Source organism: Mobula hypostoma, chromosome 19 (genome assembly GCF_963921235.1).
Source record: "Mobula hypostoma chromosome 19, sMobHyp1.1, whole genome shotgun sequence".
Classification (NCBI taxonomy): domain Eukaryota; kingdom Metazoa; phylum Chordata; class Chondrichthyes; order Myliobatiformes; family Myliobatidae; genus Mobula; species Mobula hypostoma.
The window spans coordinates 34,360,020-34,377,665 of record NC_086115.1 but is presented as its reverse complement, the minus strand read 5'-3'; the positions used below and the strand labels follow the sequence as shown (position 1 = coordinate 34,377,665).

At 43.6% G+C, this 17,646-nt stretch overlaps 1 protein-coding gene across 1 annotated transcript in view; it reads right to left on the bottom strand.

The window, feature by feature from the left end:
- LOC134358943 (interferon-induced protein with tetratricopeptide repeats 1-like) overlaps positions 1–17,646 on the bottom strand; it is a 52,058-nt gene that overhangs the window by 27,215 nt on the left and 7,197 nt on the right. The window contains exon 2 of the mRNA XM_063071646.1: positions 13,020–13,088. The gene's annotated coding sequence lies outside the window, so the exon portion shown is untranslated. The remainder of the gene's footprint in view (positions 1–13,019; positions 13,089–17,646) is intronic.

The window sequence follows — 17,646 nt, the reverse complement described above, 5'->3', positions numbered from 1 at the left end:
GACTGGCCGACGGGGGTGGTGGGGGGCGGCAGGGATCAAGTTCAACAGTGGGCGTGACCGGGAATGAGGAAAGGTGCAGCTGACTCATATCGTTTCATATCGCCAGATCATATCGTTTCCTCGCGGCCTGGTAGCACATGCTTTGCGGCCCGGTGGTTGGGGACTGCTGCTCGAAGACATTGGACCACAACCCTCAGAGGATAGTAAAAACTGCGGAGAGGATCACTGAGGTCTCCCTCCCCACTATTTATGATATTTACCGGGTGCATTGTAGATGAAAGGCCTGAAGCATTGTTGACGATCCCTCCCACCCATCCGGCAATCTCTTTGACCCACCACTGTAAGGAAGGAGGTACGGAAGCATCAGGTCTAGGACTGGTAGACTGGTCATTGGCTCCTTCCCCCAGCCTGTGCGACTAATGAATACTCTGTATTGCCAGTGAGCTGTTTACTATATCATTTCCCGTTTACCTGTGCTGAGTATTACATGCATTTTGAAGGAGGTTTATTAATTTATTTATGGTAATATTTTGTTTTATGTGCTGTGTGTGATATATGAATTGTGGGTGCACCGTGGTCCTGAGGAATGTTGTTTCATCCAATTGTATATGTGTAGTCAGGTGACAATAAACCTGAACTTGAACAGCTAAATATTATCAATGTACTTTGATCAGTTGGTCCTGAAACTCAGACATTTAAAATAAGTAGGAATTAAAAAAGATTAACTTAAAACAAATATCAAAGGTATTCAGCAACAGCTTAATGTACTAGAAGCTAATTCATAGTATTAAACAGGCCCAGCAGGGTACGACCTCTGAAATGTGTGGGGATTTGCTGACTTTAAATGAAAGATTATTGTTGTCGCATCATTCATCCTGAAAACATCTTAATTTACCATAACAAACTTTATTCATAATAAAAATATTTACAAGAATAAACTGTGCAATTCCTTTTCATTCTTACATTCATAGACAATGCTTTAAGTAATGTTCTCCTACATTTCTTTAAGGACTTTACAACTCATGTTCTCAAGTATCAAATATCTAACTATCAAATAGTACTGTCAAAAGTCACAGGCACGTGCTAAAAGTCACAGGCACGTATACACAGCTAAGGTGCCTAATACAAGCAACACACACAAAATGCAAGAGGAGCTCAGCAGATCAGGCAGCAGTTATGGAAAAACGTACAGTCCATGTTTTGGGCCGAGACCCTCCAGCAGGACTGGAGACAAAAAGAGGGGTGGGTGCCTAAGACATTTGCATAGTACTGTATAATGGTTAAAATAGGAAGGTGGTTGGGAATCAAAAATAAATGTACATAGCTTCATATTAGCTCAGTACAAAGTATTAAGCCATTAAGGGTTATTTGGTAACTGGAAAGACATAATATACAGTACTGTGCAAAGGCCTTAGACACCTCAGCTATATAGATGTGCCTAAGACTTTTGCAAAGTACTGTATCTATTCATCCATTCACCTGTCTTCATTTTGCACTCTGATGAATACTCACTGTCTTGGGCCAGGGGGCCTTTTCTATTTCACCAAACTCAGCTTTCTAAACACAGAGGCTGCCACTGCTAAAGATCAAAGTGTTGGTTTTTGTGTAAGTGAAACTTCCAACTAATATTCTTTGTTGAGCTGCTTGTCATAAATGTGAGCCAGTCTTCAGTTCTTAATGGTAAGAAGTAATTACTTTGAAGTTTAAAGGACAGCTTTGCTAGCAAGCACTGTCTATAGAGCCACAGACTTGCTGGCCTACAGCATCTGGACTCATTGCTCAAAGGGTGGATGGTATGACAATGGGGTATGATAATTGAGCTTGTTTGAAACTAGATAATGCTGGCTAAGTTATTTAGTTCAAGGAGATTTGCAGACCAGATTGATATCATCACTTAGCATATCAAATAGCTGATCTGTTATTAGTTGGAACATATATGTAGTCAAAGAGTCATCTTCACAGCATTAATTGCGTGTACTTGGGATCGCTGTCTCCAGAAGCTTTTAGACCACGTGTTAAAACGTATGTGAAGTCACTCAAGTGGCAGAGAAAAAGTATAAATGTAGAGAACAGTTCAAGCTTATTAAGAAAGTTCCAAGAACATCAAGAATGACAGAAAATGGAGAGAATTAGAATCCGTTACCCTGCCTTCGATTTCTGTGACAGATGATTAATTCTTCTGTGGCTCATGGGTATGTACTTTTAGTTGTAGAAATTGTACCTGTGTTTTGGAAATGCTTTGGTTTTAGAAATAGTTTGTAATTTGGAAATCCTTCATATGATAACACTCCTTTATTCAGTTTTAAATATGTTTTAGGAATGTTGTTTGGATTTAAATACAAACATACATATGTATTACTGAAAAGAAATAAACTGTGTTTAAACAACTTTGTTAGCTGGAAGTAGCTTCTCCTTGGTTGTTGGTGGCGGTGGGGGGGGGGGGGTCACCACTCAGATAGAGGATATTGGCAGCTAAACTTGCCATGGAAGATAAACCAGTTTTCCATTTGATAGTTAATAACCCTGTTGGCCCAATGTTTAATGTTCTCATTTCCCTTAAAACCCTGTTCACATTAAATTCTGTGACCTATCAACCTGCTTCAGTGTCTCTCTCTCTCAGTACTTGGGCCATATCCAAACGTACTAAAAGCAAGATGGACACCCAAAGACACCCAGCAGAGGGAGAGCAGTTGACCTTGGCCCTGAGATTCATTGATCAGGTAGGGGTCAACCTACAGGCAATTGAATCTATTCTGAGTGAAGTTACTGAAGCAATGAGGCAGATAATCTCATGTTGCCAAGCCCAGTCTCACCTGGAAGAACAGGGTATCATCCCTTGCCGCAGCTGTTCAACAGCTCACAGCAGGTGTCCGTGATTTCTGCTCTCATGGTTACCATCCAAGAACTCACTGTGGATGGCTAGTACGAGAAAATCTGCAGATGCTGGAGATTCAAGCAACACACACAAAACGCCGGTGGAATGCAGCAGGTCAGGCAGCATCTATAGGAAGAAGTACAGTCGACATTTTGGGACGAGACCCTTCGTCAGGACATTCTGATATGTCCGCCTGAGAAAGCAGGATCTCCCAGTGGCCATCCATTTTAATTCCACGTCCCATTCCCATTTTTAATACGTCAATCCATGGCCTCCTCTACTGTCAAGATGAAGCCACACTCAGGTTGGAGGAACAACACCTTATATTCCATCTGGGTAGCCTCCAACCTGATGGCATGAACATCGACTTCTCTAACTTCCGTTAATGCCCCACCTCCCCTTCTTACCCTATCCCTTATTTATTTTTATTCCCCCCCCCCTTTTTTATATCTCTTTCGTCTCTCTCTGTCCCTCTCACAATCACTCCTTGCCTGCTCTCCATCTTCCTCTGGGCTCCCCTCCCCCTTTCTTTCTCCCTAGGCCTCCAGTCCCATGATCCTCCTCCTTCTCCAACTCTGTATCCCTTTTGCCAATCAACTTTCCAGCTCTTAGCTTTATCCCTACCCCTCTTGTCTTCTCCTATCATTTTGGATCTCCCTCTCTCCCTTCCACTTTCAAATCTCTTACTATCTTTTTTTTTCAGTTAGTCCTGACGAAGGATCTCGGCCCGAAATGTCGACGGTACTACTTCTTCCTCTAGATGCTGCCTGGCCTGTTGCGGTCCACCAGCATTATGTGGATGGCTAGTGTCAGCTGACAGCCATTAGCATTCTCGCTAATGCATTTCAGCAGCCTCTGGCCATGTCAGTCTCACTCCCAGCATCTTACAGGTCCTCCCTTTCTGCTACCCTGACAATCTCTCCCACTCCTGCACCCGGACCAGACCTGGCCCCTGTGCCGGTCCAGAACTGACTCCTTCTTTTGGACATCACAGACTGCCACGTCCTTACAAGGACCAAGTATTCCACCAACAGGCAGATACTTTGGTGATCCCAATGGCTGCAGGAATTTTATTACCCAATGCAAGCTGACATTCCAAGCTCAGCCTGGTCATTTTGGTAATGATGCACGAAAACTGGCATACATGGCCAATTTCCAAGAAGGACCTCCGCTCAGCCTGCTCAGTGCTTTACAGGAGCAAGGATACCCTGCAGCCCAATCATTCCGACATTTCGTTGCAGAGTTAAAGGGGGTTTTTGATCTTCCAGTGCAGGGTCAGGAGGCTGCCCACTGACTCTTGGACCTGCATCAAGGCAGAGGGATGATGAGGGCCTACGCAGTCAAAATCCGCATGCTTGCAGTAGAGATGGGATGGAATGAGAGATCTTTCATCACTGCCTTCCAGCGTGGACTGAACACAGCGGTCCGGCACAAGATCGCTGTCTGTGATGAGCAGGAAAGTCTGGATAACCTGATTAATCTGGCTATTTGAGTTAATGACTGGGTAACTGAGTGGCGCAGGGAAAGAATGTCTCAAGCTTCCTACATGCCATCTGATCACCATCTTTTCTGGCCTCTCCCTCACCACCCAGCACTCAGTCCAAGGAGAAGCCTGAGAGAGGATACCCGTAAGCAGGAAGGGGAGTTCTGATGGGTTGGTTCTCTCTGCAGTCAGCTTCCCCTAATTGTGTAATGCTCAGAGCTTCCTTGTTGTGGGAGTCTTGGATTCGTGAACTTAGGGTGTTTATTGGCTCTGGTGCAGCCGGGAATCTTATGGACATCTCTTTGGCTCAAAGATGGGGTGTTCCGACTCAGGAATTAAGAGAAAAGATCAATGCAAAGGCCCTGGATGGTTGACATCTAGGCATCAGCCAGATCCACTTTTCCAATGAAACCCTCCAATTTGAGCTGAAAGGCTACCATAGTGAAGAACTCACCTTCTCTCTGGTGATTCACCTCAACTGCCACTGGTGCTTGGCCTCCTCCATTTATCCCGACGTAACCCACAGATTGATTAGTCTCCTAACGCACTCCTGGAGTGGGGACCGGAGTGCCTGTCTACCTGTCCTGCTCCAGCTCAATCTTCGTTCCATGAATCCCCTCCTGGATGTGGAGCTGTCTGGGATTCCAGCTGAATATACGGATCTTCATGAGGTCGTCAGTAAAAGGAAGGCCACCTCCCTGCCTGCCCCCACACCAGCCATGAGACCTCCTACCTGGCACTGGTCGTGTCTGGAGCCAGCTCTTTTCCCTCTCTCATCCTGAAACGGTGGCTGTGGTGGAATACATCAAGAAGGCATTGGCCATGGGGTTTATCCGTCCATCAACATTCCGCAGGAGCAGACTTCCTTTTTGTTAGCAAGAAAGGTGGCAAGCTCCGTCCTTGCATTGATTATCCGCCCCGAACAATATCGCTGAGGAGAACTGCTACCCTCGCCCCCTGCAGGTGTCAATGTTGGAACGTCTCCAGGGAGCAGCCACATTTTCCAAAATTGATCTGAGCGATACATATAATCTGGCTCGTATGAGAGAAGGAGATGAATTGAAGATATCTTTTAACATCTCTAATGGCCTCTATGAGTACCTTGTTATGCCCTTTGGTCTGGCCTGGCCTGTGTTCCAGCTCTTCGTTAACTATGTACTCAGAGCCATGTTGAACCAGTTTGTTTTTGTGCACTTAGGTGAGATCCTTATTTATTTCCGCTCTTATCAGGAACATGTCCAGCATGTCTGCAGGGTTCTCAAAAATAACCTGTATGACGCCCGATAAATGCCAGCTCCATAAAGACCAGATGTCATTTTTGGGCTATATACTTACCGCATCCAGTATTCGAATGAACCCAAGTAAAGTTCAAGCAGTTACAGAGTGGCCCAAACCGTCTACAGTCAAACAGGCACGGTGGCTTACGGTGTTTGCAAACTTTTATTGCTGCTTCATCTGGAATTTCGGCTCTTTTGCAGCTCCCATAAATGCACTCACCAGGAAGACTTCTGCAGGATTTCAGTGGACTGACAGTGCCAACCAAGCATTTTCAAAGTTAAAGTGACGTTTTACCACTGTTCGCAGACATTCATAGTTGAGGAGGATGCATCTGATGTCGGCATTGGAGCGGTTCCCTCTCAGTGCTCTTCTGCGGATAGCTGGCTGCATCCTCTGCCTTTCTTTCCCGTCACTTGACTCCAGCCGAGAGTAACTACAATGTTGGGAACCAGGAGTTTCTGGCTGTCAAGGAGGCCCTGGGGGAATGGAAACACCTGCTGCAGGGGGGAGGACATCCTTTCTTGGTCTGGACCGATCACAAGAACCTCTCCTACATTCAGGATGCAAAGAGGCTCAATTCTCGTCAAGCCCAGTAGGCTCTCTTCACCCAGTTTAATTTAATCCTCACCTATCGTCCTGGCAGCAAGAATACCCACATTAGCACAGCTGAAACAACAGATTTGAGCACCGTACTGCCCCCAGCAACAGCTTCCCTGACTGGATGAGGGAGCACTCCAGCGCTGTGTTACTTCTCCTCTACAATCTCTCTGCTGGCTTCTCCTCTGACCTGCGTTTCCCCACACGCCATCCCATGTATTTTCTCAAAGGGAAAATACTTTAGCTGCCTCTGGAGCAGTCCTAAAGTTAAAATCTAACTCCTGCACTTCCTTCTCCCGTGCTTTAATCATTTTCCTAGGTACCGTTGATGAGAGGTGCCCTACAACATGGAGATTCGAAATGGGACTACAAGAAACACATGGCTAGCAGAGACTCATTTTTACTGTCATTATGTTTTCTATTCTTTGACTATTCATGGGGGGGTCTGGAAAACTTAGAAGTTGTGCAGACAGGTATTTGTTAGTGTAAATCCACGTGTTCTTCCATTGAGACAATAAAGGTACTTGTTCATAATTATGGATTCTCCCTGTGCCTCCCATTACTAAGGGATAGATCACTGTAACAGAATTGGTGTCCCTGGGTGGGCTTGAGGATAAATCTCCCACTGAGTCAGTGGGAGATTTAAGACAGACCATGTGGGTGAGAAACAGAGAGATTTAGCGCTAATTTAGCTAGGTATTACTGACTCAGGATGAAAAATTGAGGGAATTCTACAAGTCCAGAAGACTTGGATTGTTTTAATTGGAGGGGATTTCTCCTTAAATATGTATTGGGGAAATGGCCACAATACGGGGAGTATGCTAGTTACACTAGCACTGAAGGGAAAACTGCTAGGAAAGTATTTTTTTTAAGATTGATCAGGGGAAATTGTCAGACAAGGAATTTAAATGGCCACAGGAACAATAGCGGTTGCCTGTTTGATTGAGGATTTAAAAGGATTTCGGCAAAAAGCTGAAGCCGAGCGAGATAGATTACGTCAGGAATTCCTGAAATGGCAGCAAAAGGCAGAAACCTATAGCAAGATATCCTGGAATATCTTTGAGAAACTAGAGTGGATAGATTAGAAGACAAGAACAAAAGGTTCCAAAAGGAGGTAGAAACCCTTAAGGGTGCTACTAATGTGCAGAGAAGGACAGAGAAGTATAGATTTGGTCATATGAACCAATTTCAGCTAAAGTGTGGGAAATTGGTTAAAGAAAGGAGTAAACAGGAGGAAGAAGATAATTTAGCTAAGAACAGATTGGAGGAATTAAAGATACAGTGCAGTGATTTAAAAGCAGCTATGAATGTAATACAGAAATTAGTGCATGGAAAGGAATGCAATAATGGGATCATACGAAGTGTTTAAAGCAGATTAGAAAGCTGCAGGACCCACTTGCTGCACAGAAAGGAATTGAAAAACGCAAACACGAGGAAATCTGCAGATGCTGTGATTTCAAGCAACACACATAAAAAATTGTTGGTGAATGCAGCAGGCCAGGCAGCATCTATAGGAAGAGTTACAGTCGACGTTTCGGGCTGAGACTCTTCGTCAGGACTAACTGAAAGAAGAGCTAGTAAGAGATTTGAAAGTGGGAGGGGGAGGGGGAGATCCAAAATGATAGGAGAAGACAGGGGGGTGGGGGATAGAGCCAAGAGCTGGAAAGTTGATTGGCAAAAGGGATATGAGGCTGGGGAAGGGAGAGGATCATGGGATGGGAGGCCTAGGGAGAAAGAAGGGAGAGTGGGGGAGAAAAGCCCAGAGGATGGGCAAGGACTTATAGAGAGAAGGACAGAGGGAGAAAAAAGAGAGGAAAAAAAGGGGGGGGGGGAAAAAAAAAAAGGAAAAATAAATAAATAAATAAATATGGGGTATGAATATTATTATTATTTTTTTCTTTCCCCCATTTTTCCCTCTCTTTTCCCTCTCTTTTTTCTCCTTCTGTCCCTCTCACTATAACTCCTTGCCCATCCTCTGGGTTTTTTCCCCACCCCTCCCTCTTTCTTTCTCCCTAGGCCTCCCATCCCATGATCCTCTCCCTTCTCCAGCCTCGTATCCCTTTTGCCAATCAACTTTCCAGCTCTTAGCCTCATCCCTCCCCCTCCTGTCTTCTATCATTTTGGATCTCCCCCTCCCCCTCCCACTTTCAAATCTCTTACTAGCTCTTCTTTCAGTTAGTCCTGACGAAGGATCTCAGCCCGAAACGTCGACTGTAACTCTTCCTATAGATGCTGCCTGGCCTGCTGCGTTCACCAACAATTTTTTATGTGTGTTGCTTGAAATCACAGCATCTGCAGATTTCCTCATGTTTGCGTTTTTCAATTCCTTTCTGTGCAGCAGGTGGGTCCTGCAGCTTTCTAATCTGCTTTAAACACTTCGTATGATCCCATTATTGCATTCCTTTCCGTGCACTAATTTCTGTATTACATTCATAGCTGCTTTTAAATCACTGCACTGTATCTTTAATTCCTCCAATCTGTTCTTAGCTAAATTACTTTTTTCCTCCTGTTTACTCCTTTCTTTAACCAATTTCTCACACTTTAGCTGAAATTGGTTCATATGACCAAATCCATACTTCTCTGTCCCTCCCTGCACATTAGTAGCACCCTTAATGGTTTCTACCTCCTTTTGGAACCTTTTGTTCTTGTCTTCTAATCTATCCACTCTAGTTTCTCAAAGATATTCCAGGATATCTTGCTATAGGCTTCTGCTTTTTGCTGCCATTTCAGGAATTCCTGTTGTAATCTGTCTCGCTTGGCCTAACCTCTTTGCCGACATTTCAGGATTTCCTGATGTAATCTATCTTGCTTGGCTTCAGCTTTTTGCCGAAATCCTTTTAAATCCTCAATCAAACAGGCAACCGCTATTGTTCCTGTGGCCATTTAAATTCCTTGTCTAACAATTTCCCCTGATCAATCTTAAAAAAAATACTTTCCTAGCAGTTTTCCCCTCAGTGCTAGTGTAACTAGCATACTCGCCGTATTGTGGCCATTTCCCCAATACATATTTCAGGAGAAATCCCCTCCAATTAAAACAATCCAAGTCCTCTGAATTTGTAGAATTCCCTCAATTCTTCATCCTGAGTCAGTATTAACTAGCTAAATTAGCGCTTAATCTCTCTGTTTCTCACCCACATGGTCTGTTTTAAGTCTCCTGCTGACCTAATGGGAGATTTATCCTCAAGCCCACCCAGGGACACCAATTCTGTTACAATGATCTATCCCTTAGTAATAACAATCAGGGAGGCACAGAGGGAATCTGTAATTACGAACAAGTACCTTTATGTCTCAATGGAAGAACACGTGGATTTACACAAACAAATACCTGTCTGCACAATTCTAAGTTTTCCAGACCTCCCCCCCCATGAATAGTCAAAGAATAGAAAACATAATGACAATAAAAATGAGTCTCTGTTAGCCATGTGTTTCTTGTAGTCCCATTTCGAATCTCCATGTTGTGGGGCACCTCTCATCCATGATGGTGGGACTCTAGAGAGAGTCATCACTATCTTGTATCTGAAAACATTTATTTTATATCTCATTCCTTACAAGTTCAAATGCTACTTTTCAGTGTTACTGGCAAAGGGTCAGGTGACTGACCTTTAATACCTTCTTATTGGCTCTGATCCAGAAGTGACAACTGGTCATTTATGGCTCTTTGTTCTCTTCGGCTCTGACTAGTTTCAAACAATCAAACCAGGTCTAGACCCTGAGCCTAATGCAATTAATTCTGCAAACCTGCCTTTATATATATAATACACAATTGATCTGAGAATGCTCTCAGGTTTAACAGGTCAGTAGCAGAAATTCCTTGTGTTCACTTTCAATTGTGCTAATTAGAGTGTCCCAGAGCCAGAGTCAGTTCAGAGTTCACAAAATGGGAGGCTGCAAGGACAGTCTCACAAAATGGCCAATTCCATCTCCTTCAAGCACATGACAAGAACAAAGACAAATAGTTTGTCTCCTTCCACTGTACTTAACTTGTTTGAATCCACTGATTTGTAGACTGTAGTTCTTTCTTACCAACATTAGAACTTTTAAGCATACATAGCCAGCTGGTGGTGCAGTGACATCAGCGCCGGACTCCGGAGCGAAGGTTCCCGAGTTCGAATCCAGTTGGGCCACTCCCGGGAATGCTTTCCATCCGTGCCGGGTTGAGTGTCAAGCTCGCAACTCGGCCTCATAAAAGAAAACTGTGCTGTGAGAAGGACGTGGGGGACTACTCACAGAATCTTTCCCTAAGACAACCACTTGAAAAAGTGGTCGCCGAGGCTCTGGCAGAGTATGGCACACAAAAAAAAAAGCACACATACTGGTGAGAAGGGCCCTCTGCCAAATCCTTCAGGCACTCCTCAAGTCTCAATCTCACCACATATGGCCATGTAGGTCGGGGTGGTGCAGCTGTGGCATCGTTCGTCTCCAGTTGAAAGGTGGTGCTTTTGCTACAAAGGGATGCATTAGTCTTTGTTAAGGGTTGTTCTGAGCAGCTGCATGACTGGATTCTGTGCTCTACAGCTTTCTGAGGGACTCATGCTCTTAAACTACTGGAAGATGAGCAACTCGGTGAAAGATGCACTTTGGTCTGCTCAAAATCTGCTGAACTTGTAGTCAATGGGACTGAATGCTGTAGACTGGCACATTGCAACTTCTCAGGACTATAAACCACATTGAAATTCACTGCACCTACCGCAAAGTCTTAGGGGGAAGGAATTGCATTCTAGGGTCTTCCACTATTAATATAGAAAATATATTGTGACTGAAATGTTTATGAATGAAAAAGAGGCAATGTTTACATAATGTAACATTTGGTCCAGTGACTGGAGTCAATGCAATGTTCCTTATTTTATATTTTATCAACAATGCATGATTTAACACGTTTTCTGATGATGACGCCTTTTCTATTTCAATTGAAGTTCAGCAAAGCCATGTATCTCCTCAGGGTGCGGATGGCAGAAGCAAAGTCAGGTGTATTGTCACAGACATAAATCATGAAAATGTTGTCTTGTGCAGCAGTACACTGAGTGTAACAAATTACTATAAGTTAAAATAAAAACATAAAAAAACAGTGCAAAAGTAGGAATAGTGAGGTAGCATTCATGGGTTCATGGACTGTTCAGAAATTTGATGACAGAAGAGAAGAAGATGTTTCTGAAACATTGAGTGTGGGACTTCTGGCTCCTGCACCTCCAACTTGATGGTAGTAATGATAAGAGGGTATGTTCAGGATGATGAGGGTCCTTAATGATGGATGTCCGTTTCTTGATGCACCACATTTTGATGGTGTCCTGAATGGAGGGGATGCTTGTGTCAATGATGAATCTAGCTGAGTCTACAGCCCCCTGAAGTCTTTTCTGATCCTGTGGTTTGGCACTTCCATACCAAATGGTGATGTAACCTGTCAGAAGGTTCTCCATGGTACATCTGTAGAAATTTGCTGGAGTCTTTGGTGACGTACTAAATCCCTTCAAACTGCTAGTGAAGTATAGCCACTGATGTGCCTTTGTCACAATTGCATCAATATGCTGGGCCCAGGATAGATCCTCAGAGTTGTTGACACCCAGAAACTTGAAACTGCTCACCCTTTCAACCACTAACCCCTTCATGAAAATTAGCGTGTGTCCTCTCAACTTCCCCTTCCTAAAGTCTACGATCAATTCCTTGGTCACACTGACATTGAGCGCAAGGTTGTTGTCGTGACACCACTTGACCTATTTCGCTCCTGTACTCCTCTTTGTTGCCATCTTATATTCTGTCAAAACCGTCATGTCATCAGTGAACTTATAGATGGTGTTGGACCTGTGCTTAGCCACACAGTCATGAGTGCAGAGAGGGTAGAGCAGTGGGCTAAGCACGCATCCTTGAAGTTCACCTCTGTTGACTGTCATTGAGGAGATGTTATCACCAGTCCCTATTGACTGAGGAAGTTGTGAATCCAATTGCAGAGCAGTGTATAGAGATCAAGGGTTTGAAGCTTATTGATTAGAACTGAGGAGATGATGGTGTTGAATGTTGAAATGTAATTGATAAACATGTTATTTAATACCATAAAAAGATAAGCACACCTAGATCTGTTCTCTCTGTTCATTTAAAGAGGTGATGGCAAATAAGAAGCTGATATTTATTGCTGAGTAAGTAAGGGAGGTTTGAATGCCTGAGCAGACATCCCACCTTTCCTGGAAGTTCCGGGAGTCTCCCGCATATTGACAGCGGCTCCTTGACCCCCGGAAATGATATACAATATCCCGGAAATTGATTTTTTTGAGAGGGAGAGTGAGAGCAGCATCCTGATTGGTCTCTCTTCATGCTAAATAGACCTATCAGTTTTCTCTGTGGGCGGGCTTTACAGTCGACCTCAAAAATAATGATAATATTGCTCGCTGCACTGTTCGCAACAGTGACTTCTCTGTTGCCCATGGTGGGTTAAAATGTAAAAGACATGTTGAAGTGAGCTTAACAGGTGTCATTCATTCATTAGCATAGCTAACGTTATTTAAACTAGCTGGCTGGCTGCTGAGGAGCTACTCTATTGATGTCCTACGTGATGAGGCCAAACTCCCTGCAGACTTGCTTAAAGTTGTAATAGAATAAACATGATAATATAAGTACATATTTTAATGTCACATTTTCTGCATATAACCAACTTGGTTTACAGATTAGACAAAATCACTGAACAAAGTATTACATACACCCTTGGAGGTCGACCGGGGGCGGGGGGGGGGGGGGTTGGGGGTGCTACCTCCCTGAAATGAGTTTTTGCAGGGTGGGATGTCTGCATGAATAACTTACACCGAGCTGTAATCAACTGAGAGCCAATGGATCCAACTCAAGATTTAATGTAGCAAAATGCCTTACAATCTGTGAACAAAAAAAAAGTTATACTGTATAAATAGACCAAATAATTTCAAACAAAGTCCATCATTTGTAATCGCAGAAATTATAAACAAACCTTTTCAACACACAAAAATGCTGGTGGAATTCAGCAGGTCAGGCATCATTTATAGAAGGGGTAAACAGTCAACATTTTGGGCTCAGATCCTTCATCAAGACTGGAAAGAAGGGGAAAAAGGCCAGAATAAGAATGTGGGGGGTGGTGGGGGGGAAGGGAACGGAATGCCTGGAACGTGATAGATGAAGCTAGGTGAGGGAGAATGCAGGTGGGTGGGAGAAGGGGATGAAGTAAGGAGCTTGTAGGTGATAGGTGGAAAAGGTAAAGGGTTGAAGAGGAAGGAATCTGATAAGAGAGGAGATTCTACCTTGGGAGAAAGGAAAGGTGAAGGGGCATCAGAGGAAGGTGATAGGCAAGTGAGAAGAAGAGCAGGGGTAAGAGGGGAGCCAGAATGGGAAATGGAAAAAGGAAGAAGAAAAAGACAAACTTGTGGTTGTGAAAAAGAAGAGTGGTCTCCTGAGCCTGGATAGTATGAGACGAGGTCATAACAAAATACAATGTTTACAGGCTAGAATATTACATAAATAAAGATTCAATTAGTGAATGAACTTAACAACCAATGTGGCACAAAATCATGGGAATTTTTATTGCACAAATATGAACTTTTTAAAAGAATGTTGACAGGAACCTAAACCTCAACGAAGTATTTAGCATCAGTTGTATATAATATACAGTAGCTGTTTTAAGCTCTATGTACTGTACATGCATGCAAATTCTGCTTGACAATTCAGTAATATTTCAAGATTCCACTAAAGCAATTGATTAAATTATAACATTAAAATCTCCCCTGTACCATTGTGTTTGTCCAGGGTAAAGAAAAAAAAATAAGTTATTTCTTTCATTTGCATTAAAATGCACACAGACACTATAACAAGCCTAAAACTTGTTATTGGGAGTGTTTAAGGATACCTTCAATCTCTCACTACTTCAGTTGGAGGATCAAAAGGGTGACGATCATACCAGTGCCGAAGAAGATCAGGGTGAGCTGCCTCAGTGATCGTTGCCCAGTGGCATACACGTCGACTGTGATAAAGTGTTTTGATAGTTTGGTCATGGCTAGAATCAACTCCTGCCTAAGCAAGGACCTAGACCCATATGCCCATCACCATAACAGGTCTACAACAGATGTGATCTCAGTGGCTCTCCATTCTGCCTTGGACCACCTGGACAATAGTGATGTTTATGTCAGGCTGCTGTTTTTTGCTCAGCACTCAACACCATTATATCCTTAGTTCTGATCAAGAAGCTCCAAAACAGGGACCTCTATACCTCACTCTACAACTGGATCATTAACTTCCTCACTGGGAGACCACAATCTGTGCAGATTGGAAATAACATCTCCTCATCTCTGACAATCAACATTGGCGCACCTCAAGGATGCGTACTTAGCCCACTGCTCTACTCCCTCTATACCAACAACTACGTGGCTGGGCACAGCTCAAATACCATCTATAAATTTGCCGATGATATAACTATTGTTGGCAAAATTTCAGATGGTGACGAGGAGGCATACAGGAGTGAGATACATCAGCTAGCTGAGTGTTGTCACAGCAGCAGCCTTGCACTCAATGACAGTAAGACCAAAGAATTGATTGTGGATTTCATGAAAACGAAGTTGAGGGAAAACACATCGATCCTCATCAACAGATCAGAAGTGGAAAGGGTAAGCATTTTCAAGTTCCTGGATGCCAACAGCTCTGAAGATCTGACCTGGGCCCAGCATATTGATGTCGTTACAAAGAAGGCATGACAGAGATTGTATTTCATTAGAAGTTTGAGGACAATTAGTATGTCACCAAAGAGACTCGCAAGTTTCTGCAGATGTACCATGGGAAGGATTCTAACTGGTTGCATCACCATCTGGTATGGAGGGACCTCTGCACAGGATCAGAAAAAAGCCACAGGAAGTTGTAACTCAGCTCCATCATGGGCACTAGATTCCCCATCATCCAGGACACCTTCAAAAGGTGATATCTGAAAATGGCGGTTTTCGTCTTTGAAAACCTCCATCACCCAGTACGTATCCTCTTCTCATTGAAGGAAGAGGTGCAGGAGCTGGAAGGCACACACTCAATATTTCAGGAACACCTCTTTTCCATCTGCCATCAGATATCTGAATGGATAATGGTCCCATCAACACTTGCTCAGTATTTTTTTTCTTTTTCTCTCTTTTTGGGCTCTATTTTTTATATTTTTATATATATGTAATTCTAGTAAGTAAAAACAAAACAAAAAAAGTTCAGAACATATGTCAATGACATTAAACCTGATTCTGGTTCATCAGGGGATTGAATTCAAGAGCCACATGATAACATTGCAACACACATCAAAGTTGCTGGTGAACGAAGGAGTCCAGGCAGCATCTCTAGGAAGAGGTACAGTCGCCATTTCGGACCGAGATCCTTCGTCAGGACTAACTGAAGGAAGAGCTAGTAAGAGATTTGAAAGTGGGAGGGGGAGGGGGAGATCCAAAATGATAGGATAAGACAGGAGGGGGAGGGATGGAGCCAAGAGCTGGACAGCTGTTTGGCAAAAGGGATATAAGAGGATCATGGGACAGGAGGCCTAGGGAGAAAGAAAAGGGGGAGGGGGGAAAACCCAGAGGATGGGCAAGGGGTATAGTGAGAAGGACAGAGGGAGAAAAAGGAGAGTGAGAGAAAGAATGTGTGTATATAAATAAATAATGGATGGGGTACGAGGGGGAGGTGGGGCATTAGCGGAAGTTAGAGAAGTCGATGTTCATGCCATCAGGTTGGAGGCTACCCAGGTGGAATATAAGGTGTTGTTCCTCTAACCTGAGTGTGGCTTCATCTTTACAGTAGAGGAGGCCGTGGATAGACATATCAGAATGGGAATGGGATGTGGAAATAAAATGTGTGGCCACTGGGAGATCCTCGGCTCCTTTTGAACCCTGGGATCAACAGTTGATCTGCCACCTGTCTTCAGGAGAGAGAGATAAGTAAGACAATGAAGCAGCATTTGGAAATGTTAATGAAGAGACGAGAGAGTTTAACGGAAGGAGACACCTGTCTGAGTATTGTCAAGACCGGCTCCTTTTGAACCCTGAACTGTTTGAAGTGTGATGGTCAGGCGATACCCAAGCAGGGGGATAAAAAGGGACAGGTTCGCTAAGGCAAGGCACACACGACACCACGAGGTAACGAGACCCTGGAAGTGGTGTGCCCCCACAAGTCGGTGGGAGTTTTTGGAGGACTATTCGCGGGACAAGCCATAGACTTGCAGGGTGGAAAGATTCGGTCGGCGGGAACCTGGTGTGTGTGTCCGCCCTTGCCTGGGCGCCAGGTTCACCGCTGAGGAACGATCGTATCTGAAACGGAGGGGTCACAGTCGGTGACCTCAGAAGACATTACAAAGGGCTCGCCCGAAAGGTAACTGCGAGGAATATCGAAGGTCTGTTTGGAATCTGATTTGCATATTCATTCGTTCTCTCTCTCTCCCCAACGGCACAACAGCGATTACTGCGAACTGAACTAAACTGAACTCTGTGTCACTTGTGATTGAACATTTTACCCCTAGACTGCGATAGAGCTGATTGACCCTATTATCCTAGTTCTGTGTACATGTGTGTTTATTCATTGCTAACCTGTTGCATTTATATCCTTACTATTAGAGTACTGTGTTGCTTATTTCTTTAATAAAACTTTCTTAGTTCCAGTAATCCAGACTCCAACTGAGTGGTCCATTTCTGCTGGTTTGGCAACCCGGTTACAGGTACGTATCAGAATAAATTGGATAGGTACATGGATGGGAGAGGTCTGGAGGGTTATGGACTGAGTGCAGGTCAATGAGACTTTCAAATCCCTTACTCACTCTTCCTTCAGTTAGTCCTGACGAAGGGTCTCGGCCTGAAACGTCGACTGCACCTCTTCCTACAGATGCTGCCTGGCCTGCTGCGTTCACCAGCAACTTTTATGTGTGTTGCTTGAATTTCCAGCATCTGCAGAATTCCTGTTGTTTGTCAATCTTTGTGCATGGTTTCTCAAATATTCTATTGTATTTATTTTCCTGTAGGTGCCTTCAAGAAAATGATTTTCAAGGTAGTATATGGAAACATACCCGTACTTTGATCATTTTTGATCATTATTTTTACTTTGACTTTAACATTCAAAGGGAAATGAACGATATGTATTTGAAAAATACAGTTGTGCTACCTGATCACTGAACATGTTTGACAGGTTATTCAGCTGGCTTGCTGTTAACCTTTCATATTTAGAAATTTTTTTCAAGATTATGGTATCCACGTATAGATCATTCATCCATTATACCAGTTAATCTAGAATATAGAATATTACACCACCATACAGATGCTCAGGCACTCGATGTTATGCTTCCTTTTAAACTACTCTAAGATCAATGTAATCCTTCTCTCCTACATAACTCTCCACTTTTCTATCATCCATGGGACTACATAAGAGTTTCTTAAATGCCACTAATATATTAGCCTCT